Below are 17,687 nucleotides of genomic sequence, written 5' to 3' on the forward strand. Positions count from 1 at the left end.
TGATTTATCATTCCATATCCAAACATCTTGTCATTTTTATTCAATTTGTGTTTGGCAAGCTCCAAAATCTGACATTTTGTTTCTAAAAATCCCAAAAGTGTTGGTTTAATTTTTCTTTATGGGCCAATGACATAAAAAAAAGATCCAAATCCGAAAGTTTGATGAGACACTTTGTATATGACAGAGTCCAGTTATGTTTTCAATGTGATTACTGTTCTCATTTCATGGATATTTTACCATATACAAGGTGCTCACTCGAAATATTTAAAATTTTGGAACACAAAGATACAAGATTTTTTAAAATGTACAGCGACTTTCATTTTGTCTAGTAATTTCATACTACACATTTTCTATGTTGAGTGATTCTTAGAGAAATCTGACTTTTTGGACATTTTTGACATTGGACATTTCATACCTACTGTTGGATTTGTCGAAAAGCTCTCCAGATCTCTAAGAATATTTGGCATTATTATTTCATATCAAACCAACTGGTTATTGTTTTTCAATTTAATTTTGTCAAAAAATTGATATTTTGACTTTATATTTTTGGATTTAAAAAAAAAAAATTTTAATGATTTATTACTTCATATCGAAACATCATGTCATTTTTCTTCAATTTGTGTTTGACAAACGCCAAAATCTGGCATTTTGTTTCTAAAAATTTCGCAAATGTTTTCATTTTTTGTATGTTCCAATGACACAAAAAAAGACCCAAAGCGGAAAGTATGTGAGACACTTTGTATATGACACAGTCCAATCACACTCGATTATTGTCCTTATTTCATAGATATTTTCCCGTATACGAGGTGTTCACTCAAAATATTTAAAACTTTCCTAAACAAAGATACAAAAGATTTTTTTTAATGTACACAGTGACTTTCAAAAACTTTGTTCTTGTCTAGTGATTTCAAACTACACATTTTCTACACTGAGTGATTCTGATACAAAAATGACTTTTTGGTCATTTTTGACTCTACATTTAATATGTTTGGATATTTCGGAAAAGTCTTTAAGACCCAAGAAAATTTGGAATTATTTATTGTTCTATATCTAATCATCTCGTCATTTTCTTTCCGATTCGTGTTTGACAAGCGCCATTAAAATCGACATTTTAATTTCATATTTTCGGATTTTTGAAAGTGTCGCGTTTGACAGGTGTCAAAAAACTGCCATTTTGATTTTTTCGTCCATTACGAAAACAGTCCTGGTTGGATGTTTCTTTGTGTGCCAGTGACACAAAAAGACGGATTTACATGCGAGACGCCGATAAAAACGTCTTAATAGTTGCAGCAGCCTGAAAAAAAATTAACAATCTGTCTTTGTACTCAAGGCTGTGAAAACCGACATCCATTCAACAGGGTTTTTTACGAGTAGAAACATTTCGAAAGGAATCGTTCCAAAACACTGGTTGACACTTTGAGACAATACCTCTGCTGCGACTTTGAAATATCGGGAAAGATTCTGTCGGGGTGGGCATTAATTGGAGATGAGTGCGGAGGGCGGTCCATTTTAAAATTAGACGTCCGTAACGGATGTTGCAGATATTATGGACCAGTTTCAAAAACCGAACCTGCACCGAGCTAATGGCATCCAGATGTGTTCTCTTTGTCTACGAAATCCCATCCTGAAGTTGTTTTCCGAACATGTTACTCGCATATCCATTGTACAGGACTCCATATGGCCGCGTATCGGCTTACTTGAGCCGCTCCGGAGATGATTTATTCGGGATGGATTATCACAATGGCCTGGTTTGCTTCTCGGATTCCGAAAAAATAACGAGACGCCCGCTGATTAACTCTGATCTGGGGGTCAGCGGTTGACCGATTTGGGACGAGGTGGGATTCTGATAGTGACGGAATAATCGAAACGACACATAAAAAAAATCAACAAGACGATTGTTCGATCGAGAAACAATCGCGACGTGCAACGAGTGGCCCAAAAAAATTCCACTAGGGTCACGTCACTCCAGACGATCTCCTGCAATTACCATAAGAAATTCTGTCTGTTTAAATAATACATTTTAGTAGCAGTAAAAAAATTGTTAATTGTCCAGAGGAAACTAAATATTTATTTAATTTCAAAACATTATTTAAAAAACTTCTTAACGAAATATTCGTTTCAATTTGCTACTATTGATTTATTTACGCAAATTTGACAAAAATAATTGTTTGATGTGTACCCAATCGTGGTTATTTAGAGTGCTTCGAATCTTTTGTGTGTTCAATTAACAGAATTTTTAATTAGTAGAAAAAAAACTAATTTTTTTTAATTCTACAATCATCTGGTAAAAAGCTCGCATTTGGTGTGATTGTCAAAGCAACAAAAATTTCCAATAAGTAGGTAAAATAAATAAAGGATAAAATAAACATCTCCTGCAGTGTTTTGCGATTTTCTTGTCAAATCTCCCGCGTGCAGGTGAATTAGTTTGGATAAATTTTCCTCGTCTTATTTCCACAACGAGAAAAGCATTCGTGAATTTGGAAAAATGTTCGGGCACTTAAATGAACAATAAAACAAAAAGAAAACAAGACAGGTTTACGTTGATGAAAATTACTATTTATATTTTGAATTAATTGGAAAATTGCAAAAATTGTTTTTACATTTTCAATTGAATTTAATTGCACTTTTATTTTTCCATTGAATCGCCGTGTCAAATTTAACTAAAATATGCCATTTTAATTTAAATAATTTTTCCTGATAAGGTAATTAACATACGATAAATATTATTTATGGCGTAATTCCACTGACACTAGACCTGAAGAATCCCTAATTAATGGTTCCGAAACACCTTTTTCTGACAAAATAACGATTTTATAATTTCCTGTCCACGCTTAGGTACATCTGGACACTCAAAATTGATGCACAAAAGGAATGTTTTCGATAATCAACCACCATTACAAATTTTTTGCTCACATATATACCGTTCACGTTGTTTTTGCATACCTAACTGGAGGCCGTGATTTATTTTTTTAACGTTGGACACACTGTTTGATTTCCGTCACTAAAGTGCCTGACATGCGGACCTATCAAACTAGTAAAATTGACAACAATGTACTAGACATTGACGCTGTTTATAACCTCAAACTTAAAAAAATATAACCTAATTCAACAAAAAGCTTTACTACGAAATTCCATGGCCTCCCATTATGCCAAAACATCGTGAATGCATTTTAGAGTGTTCATTTTTTACATTTTTTTTACAAAATATTTGATATTTACTAATAATCACAAAGGTAAAAATTTCTTTTGATTATAATTACACAATTAATTCAACGCGTCAAGCAGAATTAATTTTATGTCTACCGAACAACAATATTAATTAATTATAAATGATTATTTTAATAATTAAGTAGATCTTATTTCCATACCGAAAACGTCAAATAATTTATAAACCAATACAAAGAACAAAGTTAGTGTTATTTCCATCGAAAATCCTACCCCATATATGTAGAAATAATTTCGAATCCTTATTTCTGCGATTCGTGCTTATTGCCACAACAACAAAGCATAACTTTTCATGATAACAATGATTAAAAACAATTTTCCTCGATGGCATGCATTGTCAAAAATGTACCGAATTTTTTATTGTCAAAACTACCGTACCAAACGCAAACTTTCCCTTAGAGAGTTTATTTCATTGCATTTTCATTGCATTGCACCTTCTTATCATTAGCATTTGTAGTCAATTAATTAAATGCAAATTTTCTGATAGAATTTTAACCCCAAGATCCAAAAACCTTCTACCCTGAAGGAATTCTCTAGTTTCTATTTTATTTTCATTCTGTTTACGTTTCATTTTTAACTTGCTTCGGCCTATTCCAACCAAAAAAACAATCTCCTCTGTTCAGATATGTTTTTGTCTTAAGTTTTTTCGACACACTGTAGAATGACACTTCGAACGACACCAAACGATCAAAGAATTACTATAAATAGACATGTCACATGTCCGTTCTAACTAGACTACAATAATTACGCATGAGTAATCAGTTTTATGCGTTTTGTTTATATTTATTAAGTTTCTGTGGGAATATACCACCATATACACGGCGTCCCCAAATTAAGAATCGATTTTTTTACTGCACACCTCCCAAATCAAGAGTTCTTAACGGGTGTCGCAGTTTTATTTTTCATTTTTTGGAGAACCAAAAACTTCGAAGGTCAAAAATATTTTTGAAAAAATCTCGTCCGTCTGCTTTCGTCTCGTGACGGTTCAGCTTTTCAAATTTGGTAGAGAATCCCCCGGTCTGGGAACAGCTTTAGCCCCGGGTCCATCCCCCACCTCGCAGCCTCCATCAGGAATGCACCCTCTCCGGTCGCACACTTAACCTGATTTATTCGTAGCTGGGTCAGTGGTGAAACCCGATACCCGTGTGGGAACAATGCACCCTGCATTTGGGAAATCAGGCCGGTTGTCGGACGCCGAACGCCCACACATGTGCGCCTGCCATTAGTCGAGTGCCTAATCTTGAGCCGAACCAGATGTGCCACTTTGCAGAACAAAGATCGCTTTCTTGTTCTCCGAGGGGCCACTCAATGCGGCGCTTGTTGCCGCGGCGATTCGCGACTTCCTCGCCGGAAATCGCCGCCTCCGGGTGAGTCACGCGGGTTGCGCAACCCGCGAACAACCTGTCATTACCGTGACCCGGTGCCGAAACGTCGCGCTTTTCCTATTAGGGCCCTGTCATTACCGTGACCCGGCGACCTACCGGTGCCGAAACGTCGCGCTTTTCCTATTAGGGCGCGCGGCGCCGCGATTTTTCAAAAGCTCGCTGCACCTGATTCGGAGCTTCTTATTATGACTGGCCGCTGGATAAACAAACAGTCCTCGCTTGCGGAGATTCGACCGAGATAAACGAGCTCCCGGCATAAACAGATTACAAAGTCGCATTGTGCGAAAAGCATCGCCAGCGAGGCGCAATTTGCGCGAGAGAGTCGCTCTTGTTCCGAAAAAATAAACGCGCGATTGTCGTCTTCGCTGACGGATGGACTCCGACCGGCCACGCCCGGAAAATTATTTTCGTTTCGACGTTATTGTCTGTTTTCGAGAATGTGCTCCGATTTGTTTGGGGTTCGATACGCAAATAAACTCGACGCTTACAACCTTTGCTGAGTAAGACGCAAATGAAAATATTTTCAACACGGTTCCGCAAATTCTGCATCCAATGAATCAGTCCGATCCGGCGAAAAAAACCATTTCTTCTTGTTTACTCGTTGTCTTATCGTCGTTACATAATTTTCCAAAAAAAAATACACACAAATATCGCGCTAATTAACGCGATTTCACATTTTCAAAACGCTCCAGACAGATTTCACGACCTTGGAACCACACATCCTGCGATTCTACCTCCGACACATGTCGAAAATCTGCGTCCGCTCGAAAATCGAAGTTCGGGGTCGCTTCCTGCGAAACTGAAACCGACCGCCAAATGTGGAGCACAAGAAGAGCGCGCTGCGATCACACGTTCAATTGTTTCCGTGAATCTAGTTGGTGTGGAGTAGCAGCCTCGCCTGCTTATATCGGCGCAAGAAATCTAATTATAACGGTGAAATATTTTCTTAATTTCGAAAAAGTGTAAACGGTTAATTACTAACTATAATAGTAGCTAAGTGAATAAATCTTCGAATAACGAGGGGTCATAAATTATGGTTAAGACTCTACACCCATTAAGAAATTTCAGTTCTCGATGTTTCTCGATAAAAATAATAAAATAATAAAACCCGTAAGACGAGTCTTTCTGAAATTTATTGCGCTTAAAATACGACAGGGAATCAGTTAAGAAAATAGTTAAAAAAATGCGGTGCGTTGGTACGACTGACAAGTACAAACGCGGCCGGGTCCTGAGACGTGTCCTGAAGAAAAGGAATTGAAATTCGCGAGAGCGGGACTTGAGAATACAGAATTTCTCCATTTTTTGAAACTGAAATTTCGTGATTGGTAGAATTTTCAGTTTTCAGTTAATTTGGACTATTTCAAACTGGACAACAGTTAAAAAAAACTGTGTTTTCGATTGTTTTGCAAGACACCACACAGAATTGGTACTTACTGATTCAGTATTGACATCCATGTCAGTTCAAAATTGAGAATTAGTCCTTCGAGGACAATTTGACGTTCTTGACGTAAACCTTGTCAGTTTTGTTAAATTTTAAGATTTGTTGACATTTGCTCTTCAGAAATTTTCAAAATATATTTCAAATCCAACAGAAGTACCAAAAGCTGTGAAAGTTTCATCGTCGCAAGAGTTTTTCATTTTTCTGACTGGACAACCTCGGAATAATCCTTTTGCGTGGTTTTATAAGATTACTGCAAACAATGTATTCTTCAGAAAAGTTCTAAATAGATTTTAAGCACAAATTGAGGGGCTAAACCAGGCATAAGCAGTAAAATAAGCTCTGAAAGTTTCGCCGTTCAGCTTTCACTTAATTCGGAGTACTTTCGGGATAGATAACGGTTAAAAATCCTTTTGTATGATTTTATAAAATGTAACTGTCCTGGCAAGGACTCTGAAAAAGGGCGAGTACTGAAATTCATGGTTGCACAAGAATAATTGGATTTTTGGTAAGTCGCAGTTGCTGATGAGAGATTTCAACCAGAGATTAGAAAATAATAATAATAATTAATAATAATAATAATTAGAAAAGGAATAGCTTTCATCGCTTAAAAAATGTCAAGTTTTGAGTTAATTTGGACAGTTCTTGGACTGGAAAAACAAGTTTTCTACTTGTTTTATGAAATTTCTGGTTCTCGTAGGCACTTTTTCCATTAGCATTTATGTTGTTCATTAATAAATTAGTGTTAAATTTTTTCTCGTTTGGTTTTATGGATTCTGTTAAGCGAGAGAGTGTCTGTTAATTTGTTCGCTTAATAGTACGAGTCCATCTCTCTAAATTACAGTTATTAACGTTCTAAAAGCGCGCCCATCATCATCGTCGATTAATAATGTTGCAAAAAAACCGTCGATAATCAACTCCCCCGTCGGCGCGGCCTCCGATCGCGCGTAAATAAAACGAAAAACGTGTAAAAACGTTGAGTACCGGTGGTATTCGCGTGGATCATCGCTCACTCGCACTGTCAAACTCACCTGAGGTGCGCCAGGAGGCCTAGATCAGCACCAGCACATGGCGGCAGATTCGCCTGGGAGCGAACCTCTTGTAGCGGAGCGGCAGCCACCGTGTCGCCGTCGTCCGCTGCGGCACTAACAGCAAAGAGGATGCGCGCCCCGTCGCCGCCCCCTCGCCTATTGTTCGCCGGGGCCGGATTGGCCGCTGCACCTGCCGCCGCCGGCTATTGTCGTCACCGCACTCAGTGTCCTAACCTCACTGCTCGACGCCGCAGAGATGACCGATAGCGCGTGAGCGTGCGTGTGCACCGCGTTACAAGATGCGTCTGACGGCAGCCGTGCGCCTCTCGCGGCCCCACCAACAGGGCACCGCCTCCGTCCCACCTATCGGGGCCACGTGTGCGGCCCGCCCACCGCGCGAATTGTCGGGGCTCGCGACCCGCCCGGGCCGGGACGGGAGCGCGATTGCGGATTCGCATTGTTCTTCCAACGAGGCGGGGCGAAGGACGGGACTCCCACAAGACAATGACGATGATAATAGGGCAGCGGTTACGTAACCGACGGACAATTGAAACCGAAGGGGATGACACCCCCGCCGGACCCGGTCACCACGAAACAAACGACACAACAAAATATTGATCCACGAGCTAAGACGTTCCTAAATGGAAGCACAGCCTCCACAAACTAAATCACAAAATCACTTTGACTGTGAAACAAGTTGACGGATTATTTTTTAAACAACCACTCATTAGTGGAAATTACTCCAGAACAAGTTTGATGAAATGACAGACCGAGATAAATGTACTAAAACATACTCACTTCTTTAAATTACCCAAAAAAAGGATTTAATCAAATTTCTTTATTTTTTGTGCAAATAACTTGTTTACGTAGAACTAATAAGAAGTAAAAGGCAGATGCAGTCTTGTTCAAATATTCAACGATTTAAAAAAAAAAAAGAATGAAATTGCTTTAGAGATAGGTATTATTGAGTCTGAAAATTTACATTGGTAAAAAAATTATATGTCTTATATCTTTGAGGTAGACTTAGTTTCAGTAATCAGTGATGAAACATGGAAAAAGAACTAGATATTTAACATGTTCATGCATTGAAATAAAATAATCCAAAAGGAGATACAAAAATTTGGTTTGAAATTAAAGTTGTCAAGATGTCAAAAAGTGAAGAAAGAATGACTTTTGAATTGATTTCCTGGTAGAAATTCTTGCTGAGATGTTCTTGAACCGTTAGAGGAATTTATCGTTGTAAATGCTTCAATACAAAAACGAGTTTATTCAAATTAACAAGGCAACTGTATATAAGAAACAAAAATTTTATTAATCCATATTTTTTTGCCAAAAGATACGAAAATTGTGACCAAGAGATTTCTCAAGTTTTTCATTTATACATAGAAAAAATACGATTCGCATGTTTTCTGTGGAGCTTGGTACAGTTTGAATTCTACATCTAGGCACAACAGAAAAAAAATTGACAACATTAAGAGTGAAGGGGGTGAATTTTTACAAAAATCAGAAATACACGTGTCGCAGGTGTAGGTATATTGTTTTCGAGTGGGTTTAATAATCATCTGAATTTCTATGTGTCTGTGTAGATGACAAAGAATTTGATACTTTTCTTCGCTCTTCGAAATACAACCCCACACGTTTTCCATGAGGCACAAATCAGATGGTTGTGAAAGGTAACATCTTAGTTTTTTCTGTCTGAAGCAAGTTTTTCATTTCTAGAAGTTTTTATTGATCAAAGAATTCACTTGATCTAGGTAACAGATATGTGATATCATATAATGTTAAGTTTGAGTGCTATGTGGATACATAGATTAGAAAAAAATATAACTAGTCTAGGACTACAGAAGGGACAAAAATATTTTTTAAGTAGGTACTCCTTGCTCTTTGAAATACGATCCCACAGGTTTTCTATTGAGCTTAAATCAGGTGTTATAACGTTCACTTTCAATGCTATATACAACACAATACAAAAAATTGACAACCCTAAGAGTGAAGGGTGGACAAAAACACCCAAACAAGTGTGTTGCTACCTGTAGCTGGTGTTGCTACCTATGTAACTATGACAACTAAGTAGATCAGAAATAATTTGATAACAGTAAGAATGTAGAAAGAATGTAGAAAGTAGATAATAAAACAATGGAAAACGTCAGCCCAAATTTTTCTTCGTTCTGTAGTCTTTAAAATATGACCCCCCACACGTTTTCTATTAGGCTTAAATCCGACGAGTGCGAAGGCTAATCTTTATATTTTTTTCTCCGAACCAGTGTTCAAAAAGTTTACGAAGGACCAGAAAGCAGAAGCATTAATTTCTTCGGATCTTTTACTTTATTATTATCATTTGGGACGACTTTTTTCCAATTTTCACGAGTTCAATTAGAACTTTTTTGAGCAATTTCACACGAAATCAAGTTTTCCTCGCAAAGCAGTGATTTCAGCCGAGCATAAATCAATTTACGAATAATTCATTAATCTTCTTCTTGAATTTATTCCTCCAAGTTGTTTTTTTTTTACCGAGACAACGACAAAATCATTTACTCTTTGACAATTTCAAGAATCTCAGTTGTCGACAAGAACGTCTTCATGTACAGTCGATGGACAAATAAAACTGGGACAAAAATGACAGTCACATAAGTCAAAATTTGGAAATTTGCATCGTTTAATTACGGCTTTATCATAAATAGGTTAACTTTGGTATGACATATTATATAGACACTGACAAATATATTGACAATTCAATGGTCTGATTTACATAGATTAAATTTTAAGTGTCCCAGTTTTATTTGTCCACCGACCGTACCTATCCAGAAATTGCAAAGTTGTTTTTTTTTCTGGAATTACCAAAGAGATTTTTTGATTTTATTAATTATTGTTTTAGCTCTAATCAAAACCGCAAAATTAAATAACCAAACAATTATTTTATAACGATTTAAAGGCTATAGTTATGTACTCTTTCTGTCTACTAAGTATAGGTATCGGGTGTTCATTTAAATTTCTCCTCGAAGTAGGCGTTGAAGAGGCGATTGTGAACGCATCACAGATTACGGATCAGCTGTTTAAATCTAACCTCACTTTTTGCGTTGTTTGTGTTTTTACTCAGCAGACTGACAAGTGGTGCGTTCACAATCGATTCTTCAAGGCCAACTTTGACGATAAATTAAAAAAAATCAATACCTAATGCATCTTTATTTTCAAATTAGTCCACCTTTTTCCTTATAAATGTGGAGAAAATTAGATTTACCTAGACGTTAGAAGAAATTGTTTCCTATTTTCACATTTTTAAATATGGAGAACCGTCTAGACAGGTACACTTCATCAGACCATAAGCCTGACATAACAGTGAGTGGCGCGATAAATATCAAACATTATCATTAATTGTGATAAAAAATAAAAGTGCTGTTGGGTGAACCCACACCGTTAATTATCTTAATTTATCTTTATGGTAATTAAAGCGTTAACAGATAGTAATTCTTCAGTCATTAAATGAAACGCGGACTTTCTACAATAATTATCGGTTTAGAGCACGTCGAGACTTGACCGATCAGTCAATCAATTTCAAAGTTGCATCTCCGTTGCACGGAAGCGCTCCTCCATCCGCATTTTTGGCGAAAACCCACCGCTTCCTGGTGCACCTTTCGATTCCATCACCGAAATCGCCCGTCATTTTTTCAATTACCCAATCACCCAGATTAATAGCCGTGTTGGTTTAACTGTTAATTCCATCGGAATTGATTAGTCGGCGTGAACCGGCGCTGATTTATGCCTCGACTTCGACACTCTCCCAAAAAAAAAAACACACACACACACACAAATTGATTGCTCTCCGGATTTTTTCGCGAACAAAACTCGCCGGCGTTGTTATCAATCAGTCGTCGGGAGACGACACGAAAAATGCATTTGTAATTTTTCTTCTCGCATGGATTGGCCCCACAGTAGCAAACGTCGGAGCGGATCTTTGTGAACGGGCTCCGGCAAAGGAACAGGAGCTTCCGAGCGAGAGAGCTCGTTCAGCTGGAGTTTCAGTTTTTGTGTTGGCAGCCATGTAAAAGGACATCGCTGAAAGCTGCGCCACTGTACTAATAACGCTGCTCAAATGGACTTTTATCTCGGGAAAAATCCGCCACAATGGAAATGTGTACAACTCGTTTCGCGCTGAACCGGACCCCCTCACATGACCTAAACGAACCCGATTTACAATAATAATATGAAAAGATTTCTGCCATCCCGCCGAACTATTAATATGTATTTTATGGGTCAATAAATAGCAGTGGTCGATTTTTATTGGCATTTTTCGTTTAATCTCCTCGTACGCAAGACTGTTTTATCTGGATTCTTTGTTGAGGTGACGTCTCAATCGCGGCGTAAATTTCAAAAGAAATCAATTAATTATTAGTTCCGTTGGACGGACCAATTTTATTAATGAAATTAGTGGTCGATTAGAGGATTATTAATTGAAAGTATAATTAGGTATTGGGAAAAAGTGTGTTGGAGCGTCGCACTTTATGGCATCGGTAGGTTATGCGGACGCCATAAATTTAATTCCGGCTGTTAATTAATTACGGTGAATTAACATAAGTAGGTAAGTCGTCGGTAGGTATACTAATTTAGTTCCTTAAACGACCATGATGATGGTAATTTGTAGCTGGGATCGTTAGCGCTGGTTTAATTGTTGATCTGTCTGGGTGTAATTGAGGCGCGACACCGATCTGCAATTATCGCTTGTAAAAAGTCTTTTCGGTGGCACTAGGTGTACGGTACGGAGGGGCGGCGCGATTAAACGTCGGTAATAGCAGAAGCGATATATTCTCTTTGGTATCGGATTACCGTTTAATTGGCATAAAAAACAATAACGAGGGAGGGTAATGCCGGCGGCGGCGTTGCCAAAGGGCCGCCGGTTAACCGCATTATCCTAGTGTACCCTACGGTGTAACAAACATGGAATTATTCCGTGCTGCGGCCCCGGCCGCCTCCTGTATATTTTATGAACATCAGGCAACTTATAATGAGGTTCTGTTTGAAGCCGTTTGACTCCGAACAAATGACGCGCCGAAGATAGGACCCGGGAAATGGCTTGCTAACTTGTTGGCTCCTCGGAGACGAGGACGGATGAGCACGGAACGGTAACCCAATTATATGGCGGTGCATTAAATCTCATGAAATTCACATGAAGGGTTGCGTCACTGCTAAAACGTGTTCACGGATTATGTACCTGGAGATCTTGATGGGAGCTCGACTGGGACTAACTCGATCACCGATCAGACGGCTCGGTTCGCCCCAACACCGCCAATTTTTCACTTTTCCAGAGCCGAGAGGAGTGCAACACTCACTCGGCCGCACAAAGACCGGATATTTTTAACCCGATCCTCCACTCCAGCTGACTACGAATCAGCCTGCGGAAACTCTTGTCAGCTCAAATTGACAATCGACTTAAACGAACAAATGCTCGAACCGACAATAACAGATTCGAGCTTTTTACGAATCACCACCTCCAGCTGAAGAGATGTTTTTTATTTTCGCTGGAAAAACAATTATGTACTCTTGAGGAGCGTCGACATCCCACAAATAAAACTGCTCGTCGGGGGTGGGTAGAAATGATTTCCGCATTGAACATTTTTAGGTCACGACTCGCCGCCCCCTTTCAATTTCCCGGGTCGTTGTTTTGGCGGCGGGGCTCTTTGTCAGCTCCGCTCTCGTCGCATTCTTCGGCCGACACCTGAGTTCATTTTATGCAGCCATATCCTCACTTTATTCGAGTTTTATGGTATTTTATGGACATCGCCGCGGAACGGCACCACCGAGTTATGTCGACAATAAAGGAACAAGAAGTTTTACTGTATTTGTCCGCTCCGTATATAAAATGTATGGAATAATTTATTTGAGCAGTGGTGGCGGCGTCGGCCGCGTATTCGCGCACATCCGAAGACGGCGAGAGCGCGTCCCGGAGGGGGGCGGCGACGCGCGGGGACCGACACCATCCCGGCCGGTGTATGAATAGCCCGTGGTGTTTCCAGCAGAAGGCTAAATCGGTCGCGCGATGTTCATTCATAATCTTGATGCGAGATGCACCCGGAAGGGACACCTTGCCAAAGTTCATTCACAGAATCGGAAAGTGCGGCCGAATTCTTTGGATATTCTGGGAGCGAGGTCCACTTCGCGCACTGATCGACGCGCACCTGGAGGACCCGGCCGAGGGCGAACCCGCTCCACCGGGACACGCGCTCACGCACGCCGATAAATCTCCCCGATATTGCCGCAAAGACTTTCATATTCATATTACGATTTGCATAAGTGCCGATTTTCCTTTCGGCGGAGCCGCCCCATCTACACGGCGGCCCAACAAAACATCACAAAACTCACAATTCTCTCTTTTCCAAAACCCCCAAAGACGTACCTACATCACTCTTCTCGAATTTTTTCCGTGTCCGTTTAAATTGTTCGTAATTCGTCGGTGTCCAATTACCCGCGCCCTCTGATCGATATTAACAGATTTCAATTCGCCGACGAGGGCAATATTTCATTTATGACGTGGAGTAACACGCGTCTCGCTCACTTTTTACTCCGGGATCAATTCCGGCCGGGTCGTTAGCGGGAGCATGGGCCGGGTCGTTGCAGTTTTTCGGGGCCCCCCGAAACAGATAACGTGGAAGCGATTATCGGCAGATGGGCTCTCTCCTATCTCGGGTTCAGACGACGCGAGACGTCAGCCGACGATCGGTGATTAATGACCTGGGGCATTAGGCATTGACAGGGCCGCATTGTCGGGGCTCGGGGGCCCCGCGAAGTCAACTCAATTATGCGAGGCGCAAAAAATCGACACGTTCAATCGGCGCCTCGCCAAAGAGAACCACACGTGTACCGACAAAAACGTACAGATAAGGAGGAGGTTTTCTTCGGGGGGCAACACGTGTTGGGAGGTGACGACGATGGAAAAGATTCTGGGGTGAAAAACGCGGTTTGCGGAGAAGGGTATGGGCGGAGCCGCGGTTCGCGTTGCAGGCGCGTATGTGCGAGGCCACGTGACGTCCCGTTCTGGTTCCATCGGGAGCCCGCAACGAAGTGCTAATCGGGGGTCGCGTACGTGAAAACAGTTAAAAAGACGCGGGTTTAGGAATGCGCTGCCGGGCAGAGTGCAGAATCGTGCGTCTTCGGCGAAGAACTCCATTAGCCGCTAGGAGGCGCCGGCATAAATTGGACACATTGTAACTGCCGGAAATTACATGTTACCAACCTCAATTGCTACACTCTTTACTGGCAAGTTGCGTGCCTCTGCCTCGTTAATACGTGAGCGGCGCATTAATTCCAGAAATAGAGGGCCTCTCGCGCTGGACACCGTCTCCATTCACCCCGGTGCGTCCCGGGGCCCTCTCCATTGTCCCGCTATTTCGGGTCGCACGTGGGGATTTCCATTGTCGGCGTTGGCACCGTTCCTGCAGGAAGCGGCGCTCTATTTCGGGCCAACGCCGCCGCGCCCCAATTAAATCGCACCGGTGGTGGTTGCAGGAATCTCGTCCTCCCTCCGCAGGAATTCCGGAGCGGTCCTTTCGGCCGGTATTTTTAACCGGCGGCCGAAAATATGCGCGCCGCGTTCAAACAAAACAATGAAAATGGGACACGGGAGACATCAATCCTCCTGCTGAATCCGGGAATAGTTGTGCCAGGCGGCCCATTCATAACTTCCTGTCTGAATGGCACCCACACTGGTTTTTTGATCGGGCGATGTGTCCACTTGACGTTTTCGTGATTGTGCCAGGAATGCGGGAAGGGCGAGGGCGGCACCGCAGGGATCGGGATTTCATAATGCCGGAGTTCTATTCTGCAACATGCGCCGCGCGCGCTAAGTCCCTTTTTGTAAAGACGTGGTAATTGAAACTGCCTCCTTGCGACGGTGATGGGACAGCGAGCGTTTGTTCGTGACGCCAGTTGTTACACACAAGGCCCCGTTTTTAATCTCCCCATTCAAATTATAAAAGCTATTATGCGACACAGACTGGGGCCCATTGTGCCACTCTTAAAACCAGATAAGAATGAGTTTTTTTAAAAGACTTTACGGATGTGGACGCGCTCTCGCCGATCACTAAATTTAAACCGACTCAACGCAGGATGTTGAAAGAATGTCCCCGAAATGTGTCCAGAAATTGTGCAACGCTGCCGTTCATTCACAAACACGCATTCCCGAGCCCAGTCCATTCATCCCAATTCGACCCGCTCACCGCAAAAATTTCGCCACTCTTAGAATCCCTCTCCTGAATCCTGATCATATCGAAGTACAAATTATCACCTGATTCCTGATCCCCATCCCTTCATCCCCATCCCAAACATTCACCTGCTCTTTACAAAAATAATAATAAAATAATCCCAATCCCAAGCGTTCACTTATCATTGCAAACATTTTGCCAATCTTGGGATCGTTTCCCGAGTGCCTCAAGTGTCCCAGATCCCTCTAATAATCATCTCGAAGACCAATTTATCACTTGGTTCCCCATCCCCTCATCCCAATCCCAAACGTTCACCTGCTCTGCAAAAATTTTGCAACACTTGGGATGATCTCTGGCGTGCCCCAGATCTATCCTATAACCATGTGAGGCAACAAATGACGTGATTTCGCCAATCTTGGGATCGTTTTCGGCGTGCCTCAAGTGCCCCAGATATCCCTCAGACCTCTTCTGCAAAATTTTGGCACTTTTGGGATCTTATCGTCGGATGCCCCAGATCGGGGTCCAGGACCAATAATCATGTCGTTGCCCACGTCCCTCGTCCTCGCCTCCGCCTGGACACCTCCTGGTGAAAGCGGGCGATCCTGTCGGAGCGTCCCGCATGAAATACGGTCCTTAATTTCCTGTTTATCGCAAACATTAATTGGTAGTTTACGTTTGCGTTCTGTTGCAAGATGATTGCTTATTTTCTTGGGCGAGTCGAGGAGCACAAGACGAGAAGAAAAAGAACGTTAAATCTATCGGCGAAGAGGAATGCGCTCCGTGGTCGAGTCCACTCCGTAGACCGGTAATGCACGCTCGGCTCACGAACACTGTGTAATTCAAGACATTCTGTATAATTTGTCTCTTATCGTGTAATTGTTTGAATAATTCATACTAATGGCTGAAACTAGCAGATTTATCGCCGCGAGCCCAACAAATGCTTCGTTATTTAATAAACCGTAAACACACAAATCACCAGGGATACCAACATGGGCGAGATGGGATGCTAGTAATAACACGTTCCGCTGCCAAAAAGTCCATCACGTCTAAGACGAAAGTGCTTCTAGATTTTACCATCTATAGTGTTGTTGCCTTGGATCCCATAGATTATCGGGACAAGTGTGCGAGATAGCGTGCGCAGAAATTTCGACACCTCGTTTTTCTAGTCCGACAGTCTTGACCAAAATTTTGTCAAGGTTGCAGATTAACAGGTGCATAATTCAGGTTGGCGTATTATTAAATGTATCCTTGCAACATCGATTGTTTTATGAGACTCGTTATGAGCCCTATTCCACGTGTTGCGGTATTGCTAGTGCTAAAATTTATTGGGTTAACTGTGTGGATAGCCCCAGGTGGAATAACACCAGTTATAAAGATATACATTATGTAGGTTTCATTTAAAATTCTAATTTCTAATTTATGGCGTTGGGTCGAACAATAAAATTATTATTATTGACTTGCTTTAACGAGATTTTCAAAACGATCTGAAATCTTGACTCTAACGGTTGGACCTAATCAAATCTCGACAAGTAGATTTACATAAGACGCAATTAAAAGTCAACAGTTTGATTAAAGGACACAGAATGTAACAAAGTTGACTTTCTGTTTACATTTTATTTTGTTCAGGAACATTTTCGTGCCAATGCAGTCGACCATTCCTATGACGATGTTTACCACGTTGTGAAGAAAAATGTTGAATTATTTGGGGAAAAAAGAAGTGACGGAAGAAACACCGGTAGCTGAAGAGTAAACAAAAGAAGAGCCGAGGTGGTAGAAAATGAGAGGCAAACTATTGAAACAAATCGATTCATACTTTTTGAAAACAAAATTCTTCAGTATTCTTCTTAACTCGACAGAATTTTTTTTCTAGTTCCTTTAGAAATATTTTTCGTTCTCTTACTTCGCCTATTTTTTTCTAGTCCCTTATTCTTCTTCTCTTGTTCTTCAAATAAGATCAAGTGAAGTAGTAGGGGTTTCTCGTTAAATGCATCTTCTTTCAGAAAAAAATTGCTCTGAATTTTTCTTCAGGGAACTTTGATTTTTTTATTAAAACAATCAAATTAACAACTAACCTGCTCCTCTTTAACTTCATACGAAGATTCTCTCTTCTATCGCGTGTTCAAATGAAATCCTGGGCTGAGTAGGCGTTGGAAAAATTAAACCGTTTAGAACAGTGTAAAGTTTGAAATTCCCGCCCTTTGACACGTTTGTCTTTCATCCGGACATAATTAAACATGTTTGTTTTCAGCAAAGAGTACCCTTAGATATTTGCTTCGAGAATAGTTATTCTATTTTTAATGTAAAACATTGCAAAGAAAGAAAAAAAGAAAGATTTTTTTGGCTCTAAATTTTACGTTAGCTGTCAACATCCTCCAATTAATCTACGCTGTAAAAAAGCACAACAATTGACGGTTTC

General features: G+C 40.8%; 1 protein-coding gene across 4 annotated transcripts in view; it reads right to left on the minus strand.

The window, feature by feature from the left end:
- Positions 1-17,687, minus strand: part of LOC138133375 (transcription factor SOX-5-like) — a 114,361-nt gene that overhangs the window by 50,035 nt on the left and 46,639 nt on the right. Inside the window, exon 1 of one of the 4 annotated variants that reach the window (XM_069051273.1) lies at positions 7,080-7,391. The exons of the other annotated variants lie outside the window; for them this stretch is intronic. The gene's annotated coding sequence lies outside the window, so the exon portion shown is untranslated. Of the gene's footprint in view, positions 1-7,079; positions 7,392-17,687 lie in introns of those variants that run through there. 4 annotated transcript variants of the gene reach the window in all.

The sequence above is a fragment of the Tenebrio molitor genome, chromosome 6, assembly GCF_963966145.1.
Source record: "Tenebrio molitor chromosome 6, icTenMoli1.1, whole genome shotgun sequence".
Classification (NCBI taxonomy): domain Eukaryota; kingdom Metazoa; phylum Arthropoda; class Insecta; order Coleoptera; family Tenebrionidae; genus Tenebrio; species Tenebrio molitor.